This window comes from Macaca fascicularis, chromosome 11 (assembly GCF_037993035.2).
Source record: "Macaca fascicularis isolate 582-1 chromosome 11, T2T-MFA8v1.1".
Classification (NCBI taxonomy): domain Eukaryota; kingdom Metazoa; phylum Chordata; class Mammalia; order Primates; family Cercopithecidae; genus Macaca; species Macaca fascicularis.
In genome coordinates, this window is record NC_088385.1 from 122,034,340 (window position 1) to 122,051,836 (window position 17,497).

At 44.1% G+C, this 17,497-nt stretch overlaps 1 long non-coding RNA gene across 1 annotated transcript; it reads left to right on the forward strand.

Annotated features, from left to right (window-relative positions):
• Positions 1-215: 215 nt before the first annotated feature.
• On the forward strand, positions 216-6,637 carry LOC135966120 (uncharacterized). The gene is made up of 3 exons (XR_010579223.2): positions 216-376; positions 736-910; positions 5,163-6,637. It is a non-coding gene; the product is annotated as an uncharacterized lncRNA (long non-coding RNA).
• The last annotated feature ends 10,860 nt before the right edge of the window (positions 6,638-17,497 follow it).

Consider the following 17,497-nt stretch of genomic DNA (forward strand, 5'->3'; position numbering starts at 1 on the left):
AGCATTGATGTCTGTTTGCACCATAGATTTTAAGCCTTTTAAGCCTTAAACTTGCTTGTTTTTCCCCCTCGTATTGCTCCACTAAGTGCAGCATGGTGCTTGGCACATTGTAGGTGCTGAGTAAATATTTGCAGAATAAATGATTAAACCAACACACATAGTAACCTTTGTCCTGTGCTTGATCTTCTGGTCAAATTTTTGCAAGCAGTAGAACCCTTCCAGAAATGACAGAGAAGAAATGCAGTTGTGATGTGAAGTGAGGGCATGCAGAATTCTACCTATTGTACTTTGCATTCTCAACAGGAGCCTTGGAAGGGGCGGCAAGGGTGGCAGTTCAGAGACAGACTGCCTGGGCTCGCGTTCTGATTTGCAGAAGGTAGTCAGCAACTCTCTCTGTAACCTTGGACAACGTACTGAACTGCATGTCTGTAAAATGGGGGGAATAATCATTCTACTTCATAGGATTGTTACATACTGTAAGTGCTGACATATGCACAACCCTGAGACCTGAGCCTGGCTCACAATAAGGGCTCTGAGTTTGCTATTGTTATTGTTGTTATTGATTATTATGGTTGTTTTTGGTGTTATTGTCATTAGAAAGACTCCATTTTGTCAGGCTGCTCTCTCTCCATCCTATTGCCCTCTCCAGGTGGCTATACAGAGTCAGCCCTTGTGCTGCTCATTTACAAATAGCTGCTTGGTGTCTCCCCTCATCTCCACTCCTCTGGATTCCAGAACTTCCCACACAGGAGCCCAACCCTGGACAGTGACGGTGACCCATGGAGAATGCATCATGCCTGTCAGGGTCCTGTTGGTTCAGCGGCTGGGGAGGCAGCACCCTGCTGGGAGCGGTCACTTCCCACGAAGATGGATGGCTTTCTCTGTCCCGGCGACACTCTAACTGCCAGAGGTGGGGGAACCTGCTGTGGGAGGGAAGGGGCGGTTTGTATTGAGTGGCCGCTAGGCCCAGTGGGGAAGTATGAGGGGAGCATGGAGGTTTATTTCACTGGTTCAATAACACCAGCCTTGCAGACTGACAAGACTTCTCCCCTCGGTGGGCTAACTGCTCAGCTGCCCACGTGTTTCCTTGCACACTGGTAAAGCCCAGGGGTTACTGGCATGCATTTTGGAATCAGCTGGCTTGTGAATAAGTCCTTGCTTTGCCGTTTCCTTGGCTGCTAAATTTGGACCTACTATTTAACTTCCCTTTGGTCTCTGTTTCTTTATGAAATAATAATATCCACCTTATTAAGTTATGCTGTGAAGTCTGAGAGACCCGCATGTGAAGCTGTAAGAGAGGCTAGAGAGCAGGGGCGCCAAGTGTGTTCAGTAATGGGTCAGCGGATAAATCTTTTGGGCTCTGTGGCCCATAAGATCTCTGTTGCCGATACTCAACTCTGCCAGTGTAGCCCCAAAGCAGCCGTAGACAATAGATACATAATCAGGCATGGTTGTGTTCTAATAAAACTTTATCTAAAAAGCAGTCAACAGTGAGATTTTGCCTATGCACTGTAGTTTGTAAGCCCTGGACTAAAGCCTAGTCCTCAAGAGCAGGGGCCATGGATCCCAGCTGTGCCTGGGTTTAGAGCCCAGCTCTGACACTCGCAAGCTGTGTGACCTGTCTTCACCTGTTGGCAGTTGTAAGAATTTTGTGAGTCACACATTGATAGGCCAAGGACTTGCAATGGTGTCTAGGAAACGTTAAACACAAGCAAAGTGTTTGCTCTCATTTTCATCATTACAGAGTGAGTATAAAACACGGTCCTGGGCTGGGCGCGGTGGCTCACGCCTGTAATCCCAGCATTTTGGGAGGCCGAGGAGGGAGGATCACAAGGTCAGGAGATTGAGACCATCCTGGCTAACACGGTGAAACCCTGTCTCTACTAAAAAATACAAAAAATTAGCCGGGCATAGTGGCAGGCACCTGTAATCCCAGCTACTCGGGAGGCTGAGGCAGCAGAATGGCGTGAACCTGGGAGGCAGAGCTTGCAGTGAGCCGAGATTGCGCCATTGCACTCCAGCCTGGGCAACAGAGCGAGATTCTGTCTCAAAACAAAACAAAACAAAACAAAACCCAAAAAACATGGTCCCTGCCCCATATACCTCTTAGTGTATACCTCTTAGGGCTTATTCTGCAGGTCTCTGATCGGACATACTTCTATTTGGCTAAAAATAAAAAAATGGAGAGAAGAGATGAGTGAGGCGGCTTGTGCCCAGCTACTCAGGAAGGAGGCTCAGATGGGGGTGTTGCTTGAGTGCAGGAGTCTGAGGCTGCAGTGAGCTATGATCACCCCACTGCATCCCATCTTGGGTGACAGAGTGAGATGCCATTGCTAAAAAAAAAAAAATGCTCAGGAAATATGTGTGGAATGAGTGTATGATGCTTAAAGAATTGGCACACAAAGACAGTCAGATGGCTTAATGGTGAAGAGAGGTGCTCTGCAGCCAGCCAACCTGGGGTTGAATCCTAGCACTGTTCTTTTTTATCAGGTTGGTGCAAAAGTAACTGTGGTTTTTGCCATTAAAAGTAATGGCAAATAGCTGTGTGATTTCCCTTGCCTAGTTGCTTTGAACATCTGTTTTCTTCACAATGTCAATAGATTATTGGGAGGACTATGGGGGATAATGCCTTAAAGTGATGATGAACTCATCATCATCAATCACTGATGATGATGGTGATGGTGGTGATGAAGAAAGAGGATGCCTTGCACTTGGCAAAATTTATTCTTAGTCACCCATCATTGGCTGCCAGAATACTGGGACCTGTGTTGAAGCATCATTTTTGGCACAGCCATCCCTGCTAAGACATGGGAGGAGTTTCCCTGGAATATCCAGATGGAGGCTGGGGACCACACTCAAGGAGAACAGGCCTGTGAATGAGAAGATCTGGCTCTCTTTTTAGGCACAACAAACACCCATTCCTCTATGTCCCTGGGCAAGTCAATCCCTACCCCTTGTCAGAGTCTGCACGTTCCTCTTCCTAAACCAAGTGGGTGGATACAAGGTAAGGGAACTCAGATTCAATGAATCCTACATGTGGAGTCTGGTAATGTAGATCTCCCTAAAGACAACATCACTATACTTTTGCTCCTTCATATCACCCTTTCAAGAACTTTCAAGTTTGTTAAGTCTTAACTTTTACCATTGGTGCCTAGTACTGTGCCCAGCACATCGAAGGCAATTGAGTATATTTTCCACCAAATAAATCATAAAATAACAGCTAACAGTGAATTAGGATTTAGTTTAAGGGATTTTGTCAAAAGTCAGATTCTCCTCTCTGAGATGAAGATGAACATGCAGGAGGTTTGAGAAAGACGTGCAGAGTCAGTAGCAGGGGAAGTAACAGAAAGGAAGCAGGAGTGGGAAAAGGGAGAAGCCAGGTTTATAGTCTGAACAAGGGCCTCAGTCAACCCCATGGGGAGCTCTAAAGCCAGATAAACTTCAGGGTTTCCCCCGGTTAGGGTAAGGGATGCAGCTCTCCTGGGAAGATGGGGGATACTTGGATGAGGTAGCTCTCTTTGCAGCTATGGCAATTTCCAAAGAAGACTGACAGTTGAGGAGTAGCAGGTGGCAGCGCCCCTATGAGGTGAGAGAACAGGTCCCTCACTCCCAAAGGGAGAGGCTGGGTAGCATATTACAGTATCCACTACAACTATGTTATCCCTGTTTGCAGATGAGGAAATTGAGGTGCAAAGACATGATATAAATTGCTCAAGAGCTCAGCATTAGTAAGAAGACTGCTAAAATTCCAATCCAAGTCCGTTGGGCTCCAGATCAACTTGGTTCTTGCTATACTCAGAACTTGCCAAAAGATACACTGAAGGGGGCATATTTACCCAACTCTTCTAGATAATGGAGGCAGCAGCAGGGTGGGTTGGCACAGAAAGCAATGGAGGGGGAAGGAAACAGATCAAGAAACACAACAGACCAGAGCAGATATTTTAGTGAATAAGAATTGCTCCTGCCATTAAAATAATTAGCTGGTTAGAAAAGGTCAGCCCCCAGGGGAATGAGAATGCCATCATTTACCTCTTCCTCTGAAACGGCCATCCTTTGCTTCCTTCAAAGAGTAAATTCAGAGTGAGTCCTGGTTAGGTATCTTGGTTCTGGGGTTCAAGATATCTGGCTGTGAAGTTTCGTGTCTCCCCTTTCTAGCTGTATGGGCAGATTATTGACTCTGATTTTCTACCTCCTTATCAATTAAACGAGGGTATTAACAGTATTTACCTATGGCTGTTCTTGGAACTAAGTGGGACAAAGTCTTTTTTTTTTTTTTTTTCTGACAGCGTCTTGCTTTGTAGCCCAGGCTGGAGTGCAGTGGCGTGATCTTGGCTCACTGAAACGTCTGCCTCTCGGGTTCAAGAGAGTTTCCTGCCTCAGCCTCCTGAGTAGCTGTGATTACAGATGTGCATCACCATGCCCAGCTAATTTTTGTATTTTTAGTACAGACAGGGTTTTACCATATTGGCCATGTGGTTCTTGAACTCCTGAGCTTAACTGATCTGCCTGCCTCGGCCTCCCAAAGTGTGGGGAGTACAGGTTTGAGCCACCGGGCCCGTCCATGAGGTAAAATCTTTAAAGGGCCTGTCATCTTAGTAGGTGCTAAATACAGGTTACTACTAGACTTTATAACTTCAAATTCTGTACGTGGACCTGTTCTTTTCATGTCTTCTGAGTGCAGTCTCCTGAAGATTGTTCTGACCAAACATTTCTGTGGGGAAAACAGAGCTGTCATTGCTTTAAGGGATTTGTGGGGGGTTTGGGTTTCAACAAAATTTATAGAGAGAGGTGGCATTGTCCTAGGGATCAGAAAGATTAAACAGCAAACCTGTTATTTTTCTGTGTACACTTTCAGGACAATCATTTCAATTTATCTTTTAAAAGACGCTAAGTGACAGCCATGCCTCATTTGAAATCAGAAAAAAACGGACTTTCATTCAACACAACCATATGCTTTCTTTGAAGGCTTGAATGGTTCGGGAATATTTGACATTAAATTCAGCAGTTTCCCACGCATCAAACATGGTTTTTGCATAATTATTGACTGGCATATGGTGTCTGAGCTTAGCTTACACCCCAACTCTGGGAAGTGTAGATGCCTGCTGAAGATACTAACTGATCAATCATTAAAATTACAGTCAGTTCATTTCACTTCCCTTTAGATCCACCCGCGCTCACTGAAGACCTCTATGTATGAAGGAAGAGGAAGAGAGAGGGAAGGAATAAGGAAAGAGGATATAGGACTGGAGAGAAGGAAAAAAACAAAAGGAAAAGGCAGAAGAAAGCTGAGTCCATGTTTCATGGACAGACAAGGTTTCGTCTGGAGTCATCTTTTCTTAGCTATGGGATCCTAAACACATTACTTAATTCTTCCAAACCTCAGTTCCTCTCATCTATGAAAAATGAAGACAAAGTATCTATTTTAGAGAATTTTAAAGTCGTAAATGTATGAGATAGATGATACCAAGTGTGATACTCAATACAGAGCAGGTGCTCAGCAATTTTTCCACCTTCTTTAGAATCATTTAAAAAAAATTAGCACTGCTTTTTTAAAACAGATGATCACTCAAGGACAGTCTCTTTGTACAGGACCAGCTGCATCATTTGTAGGACCTGGTGCCAAATGAAAATGTGGGTCCCTTGTTCTAGAAAACTAGGTTCAGATATTGCACATGTTAAATGCAGATGCAGGACACGAAATGGTGGAGGAGATGCCCATGACACATCTCCTCTGCTCGTTGTCCCGTCAGACTTCACATGCAACAAAAAGATACAATTAGTAAGTATTTTAAGACAGTGACAGGACAGCATCAGACCAAAGGAGAAGCCCCTCGGTGTGCAGGCTCTGTGTGGCTGCGCAGGTTACAGGCTATGAAGCTGGCCCTGTCTCCATAACACAATCGAGGTGCAAACCTCCTGAACAGGCTGGCCTGGGGGAGTTTTTCCCTGATGTCCTAGTGCTTTCTTGCTGCCTTGGAAACCAACCTTTGATTTCTGCAATCCAGGAGATGATGGCATCTTTGATCTCCAATCCCCTGCAGGCACCTGTAGTCATTCTACCCTCACGAGCTCTCTGGGAAGTGGTCACAATTATTATCCCCAACCCACAGAGGGAGAAAATGAGGCAGAAAGCAGTGGCAGGACTTGCCCCAAATCACATGGTTATTGGGCACTTGAGTTGAGATTCGATCCTAGATCTCTTTGGTACCAACCTCTGGGTAACTGCCCCTATTTCAATGGACCACAGATGTTCCCAAACCCACACACACCTGCACTCATGTGGACATGTCCAGTCCCCACATCTCCACCAGGCCTCCTCTAATCTAGCTCTGAACTTTTCAAAGACAATAAGTCTGAAGAGTGATACATTCAGTCAACTCCAAAAATAAAGCAGATGCCGGTGGATACATCTATGAATGACACAACATATTGGCTGGTTTCACTGTTAATTAATGCAGAGAGGAATCATTAAATCAGATCAAATTCATTTAAAAACAGTTCAGCTCTGCCCTGCTCGCCTCTCCTCTCCATTGTGAGGGCTGTGTGGATGGCTGGGGGGAGGGAGGGAAAAGGGAACAGATACAGCGATTTAATTTCTCAAGTAACACTGTTCAAATAAAAATACATTTGTTCGAATGAGATTGCCCTGAAACAGCGTTTGCATTGATGGCTCTGAGAGTAATTCTATTAAGCCGGAGCATATTTTTCATCGGGAGGCAGAAAAAGAGGGTGAGAGAGTAGGGGAGAGAAACAAGGACTGGAAGCTGAATGTAACCTTACAGAGCTGCAAAAATCAAACACTTTAACCCATTTTATCTCAAGGTTCTCCACTAAAGTTATTAACCATTCTATCTCCTGCCTTGGCATTCAGAGGGTTTTGCCTCATCTCAGACATGCTAGACCTCTGGGGTTCGGCCAGGCAGGCTGCCACATCTGCGAATATATACCCAGTATCTGCTGGGGACAGGAAAGTTGAGAATCAAACAGAGTGTGAGGAGTTTTTGTCTTCATTGCTCCTGGAGAGAAAAACAGCTCGAGAAAGGACTGTGTGTGTGTGTGTGTGTGTGTGTGTGTGTGTGTGTGTGTAGATGCATGCGCACACACACACACATACACACATGCACAAACACATATACACTATGCACACATACGCACACCACATATATATAGTATATATACGCATAAATACATATATGCATGTACATACACATGATCATATATGCATGTAATTTGCATATATTAAAATTACCTTTGCATGAGTATATATGCATACCTACCCCATTCATAGGCACATACATAAACATATACATACAAAATACATACGTACATATGCATGCAAGGTGCATATACACACATGCATACGTTGGCATAATCACCTTTGGGTGAAACTCGGCATGTACATGCATGTGTACATACACATATATGTATACAACACACATACACATATGCATATTATGCAATACACATTTACACACACATATGTAATATATATTCACTTTTGGATGGCATTGTATGTATATATACCCACACATATACACATTCTAACGTACGTTTGTCGGAAGTTTGAAATCGTCAATGAGTGCAAAATAAATTCCACTATGATTTCTGGAGTGTCGCCATGTTCAGGACACTGTGCTGAATGCCTTACAAACGTGAGCCCACTGGGTCCTCACACTCACCATCAGATACTGTTATTCCCATTTTACAGATGAGGAAGCTGAGACTCACGGAGGGGAAATGATTTTCCTAAAGTAAATGATGGAGCAGGGGCTGTAACCCAGGCCTGTTTCAAACTTAAAACTCGGGTTCTTAATCTATTTGATATTTCTAAATCCGTTTACAAATTCCCGGGAAATCTTGGATGAAATCACAGTTTGCCTGTTTTATCAGCTTTTCCATCTATGCAATTGAATGAATGATTCCTGACCCATCCCGGAGTCAAGAAGTCTGAGAATGAGCTTGGCAGCCAGCGACAACCAACCTTTGATTTCTGCAATGCAGGAGATGATGCCATCTTAAATGCATAGAGTGAAAATGAAACTTATTGAAGTCCTAGCACGATGATATTACAGCGATTCATGCAGGCCCTCTCTGCATGGCCTTCTCTGTAGACTTGGGTAGGATGCTGATTTCTCCTCCCAGGAACGAACAGTGCCCTTTCCCTTTGATGCCGGAGAATCCTTTAAACGTTCCCACCATTCTTTCTCCAGAGCCCTTATCACCTTCTAACATATATTTTTTTTCCTTAGTTTTCTTGAGAATCTCTGTCTCCCTGCTAAAATATAACCACCTGGCATCGCCTTCTAACATATTATATGTTTTATTTGTTTTTTGTTAATTAATCTCCTTAAGGATTCGTTAAGGAAATCATTAATGAGTCATTAATGATTATTAATGAGTCATTAATGAGTCATTAATGATTTCCTTAAGGAGTCTCTCCCTGATAGAATATAACCACCTGCAAGGCAAGGAAATTTGTCTGTTTCGTTCACTGATGTGTCTCAAGATCTTAGGCCAGTACGAGCACACGGGAGGCCCATAGTAAATATTGGCTGATCTGTCACAATACTCTCTCTCTCTCTATGTATCTCTCTCCTCAACAAGAACATAAAGTTGGCAAATCCGGGGTCTCTGTCTTCTTCCTGTTTGTACCTCTTAGTTCTCTATGTTGACTGGCCTGTAGGAGGCATCCAATAGAAACGTGTTGCATAAATAGCAATAATTATCTCTTCCTTTATGGAAATCTAAGTATGTAGCTGGTCTTATTTATTTATTTTATTTTTATTTTACTTTAAGTTCTGGGATACATGTGCTGAACGTGCAGGTTTGTTACATAGGTATACATGTGCCATGGTGGTTTGCTGCACACATCAACCCGTCATCTATGTTTAAAGCTCCTCATGCATTAGGTATTTGTTCTAATGCTCTCCTTCCCCTTGCCCCCTACCCCCTGAACTGCCCCAGCGTGTGATGTTCCCCTCTCTGTGTCCATGTGATCTCATTGTTCGACTCCTACTTATGAGTGAGCATATGCATGAGGTGTTTGGTTTTCTGTTCCTGTGTTAGTTTGCCGAGGATGATGGCTTCCAGCTTCACTCATGTCCCTGCAAAGGATATTAACTCATTCTTTTTTATAGCTGCATAGTATTCCATGGTGTATATGGTGGCAGACGTTATTTTAAGTACTTCATGTGCAGTATATCATTTGGTCCTCACAACAACACTATGTGGGAGATATATCAATATGTCCATTCTACAGAAGAAGAAACTGAGGTACAGAGAGACAAAATGTCCCAGCCAAGTCTACAGAGAAGGTCATGTGCATAGGGCCTGGATGAATCACTATAATATCATTGTGCTAGCACCTCAATACATTTTCATTTTCACTCTTTTAAAAATTCTCTGAAATGAGATACATAAAATAGGAAGTCAACACCTTTCTCGGTGGTGGACTGTCTGTGCAACACTTGTTTGCAGATGTGTCACTGCATGTTTTCCATTCTGGTCCAATATAGATTTGTCTCAGGTTGGCCACCTAATACATACAGGTGTGATTCAGGTTCCTTCAGCAGGGCTGTAGTGACGTTGTGACAGTTGAACCAGGAATTGGAGGCAATTGATGCCATATATCAGACTCAATGCCAGAAGCTTCTTGGGGATATGTCAACAAAGGTCCTGAAAGATGATGACACAGCATTATAGAAAAGACCTGGGTGGAACAGTCTTTGGGGAAGAAAGATAAACTGGATCCTATTCATAACTGAGCAGTAGAAGTCCTCAAGATAAAAGCAACGTTTGGGGACAGCTGCTTAATGTCACCTCTCACCTGCTCCCCTTAAAGCAAGTCCAAGTGAAGTTTAGAGACAGAAGGTGCCAGGGGGAAGAGGATCAGCCTTCACAAAGCCCCTACTATGTGCCAGTCCTGGTGTGAGCTCAGTGATCATTTTATATCATTCAATCTGGTGATTTTTAGCCCTGTCTGCATGTAAGACTCATCCAAAGAGACTTTTTAAACACAGAAGACACCCAAGACCCAGCCCCAGAGATTCTGAATCCACTGGCCTTAGGGAGCCTGGACAAAGCTGTGTCCAGAACACTTAAAATGATTTTCTTGTAGGGCCGGGGTTAAGAATCACTGGTTTAATCTTTGCAACAATTCTCCAATATTGACCTTATTCTCATCTGCCTTCTAGAGATGATGAAACCAAGGCTGAGTGGCTAAGGAACCAAGCCAAGGCCGTCCAGCTAGCATGTGACAGAGCTGGGGTTCATGCCCAGGGTGTCTGGCTACAAATTTGTTACTCTTTCTACTGCCAAGGTGGCTAGGGTGAGCGGGCCCTGTGAACACCTTCAATCCCACTCCTCAGACATGTAGACCTGGTAATGATCAATGCCACCAGAATCCAGGTGGTCTCTATTCAAACACTCCTCCTAGAGGAATGAGCTTTGGGGACTCTAGTTTGCACACTCATATTAAACTCCTAAAAATGGAAATAATGGTGGAGATGGGGCTGGGTCAAGAGCGGGATAGGAACCTAGTGTCCGGAACTTCCCTTCATCTTTTTTCTGATCCGAGGGCTTGCTGGGACATTCCCCAATATCCTCTCAATCTTGAACTGCACTTCCAGGGAAGAAGGAAACATGCAGGTTCCTACAAGGGACCTTAGGCTCCCGAGGGAGAAAGGGGCCATTTAGCCTTCCTGACTCTTTATTGCTTTAATTAGCTGTTTGGTGACCTGACAGTCTCTTTGATGCACGTCCAGCGTCGGCCTGTGAAATATGGGGAATGTCAGCTTGTCGAACAAGGGTCAGCTAGACTATCAATACTGTTGTCCATCAGGCAGATCCAGGCTGGGTGTTGACCTGCAATGATTAAGCCATCTCTCCCCTCCCCCTGGCCAAAGTGTCGGTGGCGTGTGGAGCATGGCCCGTGGCTGGAGGCGAGGTGATGGTGTCGAGGCCATTGGGCGGCTGACTTCAAACCAGAGGCCCAGGGCAGCAAACCGCAGGGAGAAAGCACAGTCCAAGGTAAACAAACTACAGCAAACCCAAAAAAGGTGGCCAGTCAACAAGTCAGGGCAAGAGGAGGGTCTCTGGGACACCCAGTGGGGTGCTCAGGCTTAAAGTTAACTCTGTCTGCACTGCTGGCTTCTGGGAGCACAGAATTTTGTCCTAAATCGTTACAATGGTAAGTAAAACAGATCAACAAACAAAAACTGTAAGGTTTGAGGCAACTAAAGCATAAGTGTTAACTCATAGTGTGACATGGCTAACAAATACATCAAAGGGATCTATAAATGCACTAATAAAGGTATACTGACTGCAATAAAGTAGGGGATTCATTTACTTTCCAAGTATTAACTGAGCATCTATTATGTGCCATGGTTTAATCTAGTTGCAGTGGATATTACAGTAAACAAAATAGGCATAAATCCTTGTTGTCATGGAACTTTCATGGCAATAGAAACAGATTTTAAAAGAATAATAATTAATTATATGGTATGGTAACATATGCAACAAAGAAACAAAAGAGGCTGGGCATGGTGGCTCAGGCCTCTAATCCCAGCACTTTGGAAGACTGAGGTGGGTGAGTCACTTGAGGCCAGGAGTTGGAGACCAGCCTCGCCAACATGATGAATTTTAGTACATGTCTGTACTAAAAATACAAAAAATGAGCTGGATGTGGTCGCACACGCTTGTAGTCCCAGCCACTCAGTGGGACTGAGGCAGGAAAATCACTTGAACCCTGGAGGCAGAGGTTGCAGTGAGCCAAGAATGTGCCACTGCACTCTAGCCTGGGTGACAGAGTGAGACTCCATTTCAAAAAAAAAAAAAAAAAAAAGGCTGGGCACGGTGGCTCACGCTTTAATGCCAGCACTTTGGGAGGCCAAGGCAGGCAAATCATGAGGTCAGGAGATCAAGACCATCCTGGCCAACATGGTGAAACCCCATCTCTACTAAAATACAAAAAATTAGCCAGGTGTGTTGGTGGGCGCCTGTAATCCCAGCTACTCAGGAGGCTGAGGCAGGGGAATCGCTTGAACCCAGGAGGCAGAAGTTGCAGCGAGCTGAGATCATGCCACTGTGCTCCAGCCTGGTGACAGAGTGAGACTCCATCTTAAAAAAAAAAAAAAAAAAAAAGTTAAAAATTTGGGAATGGTTTGCCATTTTAAATATAGTTATAAGAGAAAATATCTATGGGAGGGTAACATTTGAGTAAAGTCTTGAGGGGGGATGAGAAAGGAGAGAGAGACAGAGAATGTCACACAGACATCTGTGGGAAGGGTCCTCCAGGAAGCGGGAACAGCCAGTGCAAAGGTCCCGAGGTGGAAGTGTGACTGGAATGTTTGAGGAATTGCACGAAGGCTCTTAAAAGTGGAGTGGTGTGAAATGAGCGAGAAGCCACTGAGAGATGAAGTTGGAGAAACAATGTAGGCCAGATTTTGAAGGGCTCTGTGGACTATTGAATGGATTTTAGCTTCTACTCCGAGTGAGACAGACAGTGTGGGAAAGTTTTGACCAGAAGAGTGACATGGTCTGACTTAGGTTATAATAAAATCCCTCTGGTTGCTTTTTGGAGAAGGGCAAAGACAGAAGCTGGGAGACCAGCGACGAGGTTTCTAGGTGGCCTTCCCTGAACCAAGCTGGCATGCAGTCTGTATCTATGTCTACATCTATTTCTGTGTCTGTATCTATACTTTTGTATATGCAAACACCATACACATAAACTTTATATATATATATATATATATATATATATATTGCTTATATGTTGAAAGAAGCATCTATATAGTGTTTACTTGAGGATATATATATATAAAAAACTGTTCACTTGGCTGATTTGTACAAAAGGAAAAAACAGGAATTCTAACTTCCGAAAATATAAAGAAAAACAATCTCTGGGGAAGCATTTTTGGGGAAAGGTGACATGGTCTGGCTGCGTCCCCACCCACATCTCATCTCATGTTGTCATCTGAATTGTAATCCCCACACGTCGCAGGAGGGACATGGTGGGAGGCAATTGGATCACGGGGGTGGTTCCCCCAGGCTATTCTTGGATAGTGAGTGAGTTCTCATGAGATCTGATGGTTTTATAAGGGGCTCTTCCCCCTTTGCTCAGCACTTCTCCTTCCTGCTGCCTTGTGAAGAAGGTGGCTTCTTCCGCTTCACCTCCAGCCATGATTGTAAGTTTCCTGAGGCCTCCCCAGCCATGCTGAACTATGAGTCAATTAAACCTCTTTCCTTTATGAATTACCCAGTCTCCGGTAGTTCTTTTTTTTTTGGACAGAGAGTCTCCCCCTGTCCCCAGGCCAGAGTGCAGTGGCGCGATCTTGGCTCACTGCAACCTCCACCTTCCCTGGGTTCAAGTGATTCTTCTGCCTCAGCCTCCCTAGTAGCTGGGACTACACGCATGCACCACCATGCCCAGCTAATTTTTTTGTATTTTTAGCAGAGACAGAGTTTCACTACGTTGGCCAAGATGGTCTCAATCTCTTGACCTCATTATACACCCACCTCGGCCTCCCAAAGTGTGGGGATTACAGATGTAAGCCACCACATCTGGACTCAGGCAGTTCTCTACAGCAGTATAAAAATGGAAGAAGCAGAGATTGAACCAGAAACACTCTTGGATTGCACATTAAGCAGTGTGGATTTGATCTGTGAGCACAGAGGAGCCATGGCAGGTGTTAGAGCAGAGGAGAATCATTATCAGATCGACTTCAGAATGATCCCTCTGGCTGTACAGCCAGGGAGGTGTTGGTGGGACCATTGAGATGACTTTGGCAGTCATCAGGGTGGGAGTTCTTGATGGTCTTGTACAGAAGGTGATGGTAGCATTGGAGAGAAGTGAGCAGATTTGAGTTATGATCAGAATATAATACAGAGGGGAGTTGAGTTGATGGGGTCTGAAATTATCCCTGCAGCAATTCATGCTGTAACCACACCGTGCTCTCTGCAGGGTCCGTACCCACCAGGCCCTTCCCACCTTCATCCTGGCCCCACTGTCTACTCAAGTACTTTTCTTCACCTGAGAATGTCTTCCTTGTCACCTGTCCCATCCCACTTATCTCCCTCATCCTCTATTCCCCTCTCAAGACTCAGCTCTCATTTCCTACTTCACGAAGTCTCACTTGAGACCTCTACCCTGGATTCCTCCCTAATGTGACTTCGCCCTTCTCAATCCCACTTGCACACTGTAGTGACTGCTCTCAGGACTGCCATATAAAGTTGTGCTGTTTGGGCACTGTGCAAATGGTCTGGCCAAAGTGGCCAATGAGGGCTGAGATCCATTGATTCACCAAGTCTTGAGAGCTCCAAGGGAGTACCTTTTTCACCTTTTTCTAATTCACACAAACCATGGGGTGGATTAGCCCTGATTGATTTCCAACATCTGCCATACTGAATTGCAATTACCCATTCACTTGTCACTTGCCCAGATAGACTTAGCTCATTTCTCCATCCCTAACACCTAGGACAGTGTCTGAATAGTTTTTGAATATAAATAGATGAGTAGATGGATGTACACATGGGTGGATAGAAGAAAGGATGTTATTCTTCTCAGCTGTATAATACGCCAACACAGAAAAATAATAATTAGCTTATGTCAAATGTCTCATTAGCATCCCCATGGGGCATCTTGTCAAGATACCACCACTTCTCCACATGAGAAGACAAACTTTTCCTGAAGGACCAAATAGTAAATATTTCAGCTTTGTGGTCCATAAAGTCCCTGTTGCAACTACCCAGCTCTGCTGCTGTGTGTGAAGGCAGCTGCAGACAATGCATAAATGAATAGGCATGGCTGTGTTCCAATAAAACTTTATTTACAAAATCAGGTGGAGGATGGTTTGCCTACCCTTGGTCCAGATCTCTATCTCACCAAGAAATTATCTTTTTCGTTTGTTTCTTTCCGAGGACTCCATTTCTCTATGTCCAGTCTGTAATGATTTATGATGACGATAATAATGATATTTACAGCTAACTCTTAATCTGTGTTTGTTCTGTGTCAGGCTCCAACCTAAGCCCAGTTTGTATATTGTCTCAATTAATTCCCACAACCACCCTACAAGACACGAATGCTATTCCATGTCACGATGAAGAGACCGAGGCACAAAAACTTAAAGTGGCCCAAGGGTATATAGTTTTAATTGGTGAAGTGGATTCTCTGACACTGAGTCTGGGATATTAGCAACTTTATATATCAACATAATAGTGTTAGTAATAAGAACAATAATAGCATCATTTGCTGAAGGCTTACTCTGTTCAAAGAGCACATCAGTGCTTTACAGTGATCTCTCTGATTTTTCCTAGCCACACGGGAAGGTCAACATCTTACCCAGGGTCACAACTAGCTACAAAGCTGCATTTACATGAACTGTCTGTACAGTCCCCCAGATGCTGGGAACTTTCTGGAAAATAGACTATTTGACTTGGTGGTCTTTCTCCCCTGATGCCACTCAGTGCTGAATTTCTTTCTCTTTGCACGAGGTGTGCCTTAGGCTCTGTAGGTGCTCTTTATCTTATCTGGCCCTTTCCCCCCTCACTTTGTGAGTTGTCACGTTTGTCATTCTAGGATAAACTTTCAGCTGGTGCAGCACATACTTTGGGGTCATTGCCCCGTGTTACCCCAAGGATTGTTCAAATATTTGTGATCTTGTCAAGCTCCCTCTTACTGGACGTGTGTCGTGGCAGTGTGGGAGGGGCATTTTATTCAGGGGAATAAATGTGAGCCAGTGTGTAGCAACCAGCCCTTCAAGGGAGGCCACGGAAGGCAGGTGGTAAATACACTACCTCTTGGCCCAAGGTTGTATGCACGTGACCGTCAAGAAGAAAGAGGAAAGTTAGCATTTATTGAATATTTCCTATGTGCCGGGCACTTTCACACACATGGGTACAGGTGCTGTTCACAAATGCACTGAAAGGATTCTTAGAACCATTTCACTGATAAGAAAACCGAGGCTGAAAGAGTTTATCGGCTGTTCTACAGAGGTTCTGATATTGTGTGTGCATGCGTGTGCATGTGTGTACACACCATAGACTTCTGGCAGTCTACTGAAGCCTCAGGACCCCTTCTCAGAATAGTGTTTTAAAATCTGTAAAGTAAGATAGAGAAATAAGATTACTAAAGAAATCAACCACATTAAAGTACAGTTATCAAATAGGAAAGAAATTGTAATACAGTGATATTTGTGCTTCTTTTTCAACTTGTGAAATATCAAGTTCCAGCAGCAGATCTAATAACAACCACGATGGCAGATGTGTCATGAGGATAAAGGATATCAAGTTCTCTGTGACACGTGATGTGATATGCCAATATCAGTGATTTTTATTGGTGACAAAGTCACAGAGACTCCCAAGCCTGCTATATGTATGTTGCCTATATTCAGAATTAATAGAAAGAAATACTTAATCTCAGTTTGAGGCTAGTCAACAAAGATGTATTTTCTTTCTGTCCAGGTTCATGAGTGTCCTGAATTCCATCCACAGAGCTGTTGGATGTTTGGAGTCCAGGTGAAGATCCCAGAGCTGAGGAATGAAAGGTTGGAAAAGCCCAGTCAGCTGTGTCAGCCTCCAGAGACACACTCTTGACCACTGTGAGGTGCCTGCCACGAAACCCCTAGCTCCCTGCTCTGCGACTTCTGGCTTTGGCGGCAGGTGAACCAGTTAGCCATGCCCGGAGGCAGAAAGGGTACAACCCAGAGCCTGCCTTTTGAAGCCTTGGGCTTCCTTTGATGTGCAGATTTTATCAAGGTCCTTTCTGGAGTTGGGCAAATCCCATTTGCCTTCTTCAAATCCTCCTTTTGTGAATATTTCCAGAGAATCCCCAAATCACTCTCCTATGGTTTATTTTAGGCTGCTTGCTTGCTTGCATTCATTTAGTTACTTATTTATTTATTTTGCAGAGGAAAGTGATGGTCTGCTGGGCTGGACCTGGACTTTGAGGCAGGACTTTGGAATCTGAAGAAGAGATCATATTCAGATAGTCCTCCTTCCTGGTCAGTTTCAGAAAAATAGTGAAGGGAAATATTAATAAATATGATCAAAATATTCATGTGTAATAATTAAGCAATTCAGTGCCTTGAACTTAACAGGTTGAAGTTGAAATTCCTTAGTGGATATGTGATTTTAGAGAAGTGAATTAAACTGTCTAAACTTCTCTTTACATGTAAGGAAACTGAGGCAGGCTCAGAGAAGCTAAGTAGATCTTCTGAGGCCACACAGCTAGTAAGGGGATGCTGAGAGTAGAATGCAGGTCCATCTGACTATATGACCATCTGGCTGAGGAAGGAAAAGAGGCTGCTACTCTGCAGTACCCTGCCAACAATGACAATAATAGTGACCAGAGCAACAGTAGCAACCCCTAAAGAAGCGTGGACTCCAGGCCGGGCACTGTAACAGGCATTTGAACGAGTTTTCTTTCATCCTCCCAATGGCCCTGTGAGATAGGGATGATTCCCCACTTTCGACTAATGAGAATCCTGAGATCAGAGAGGTG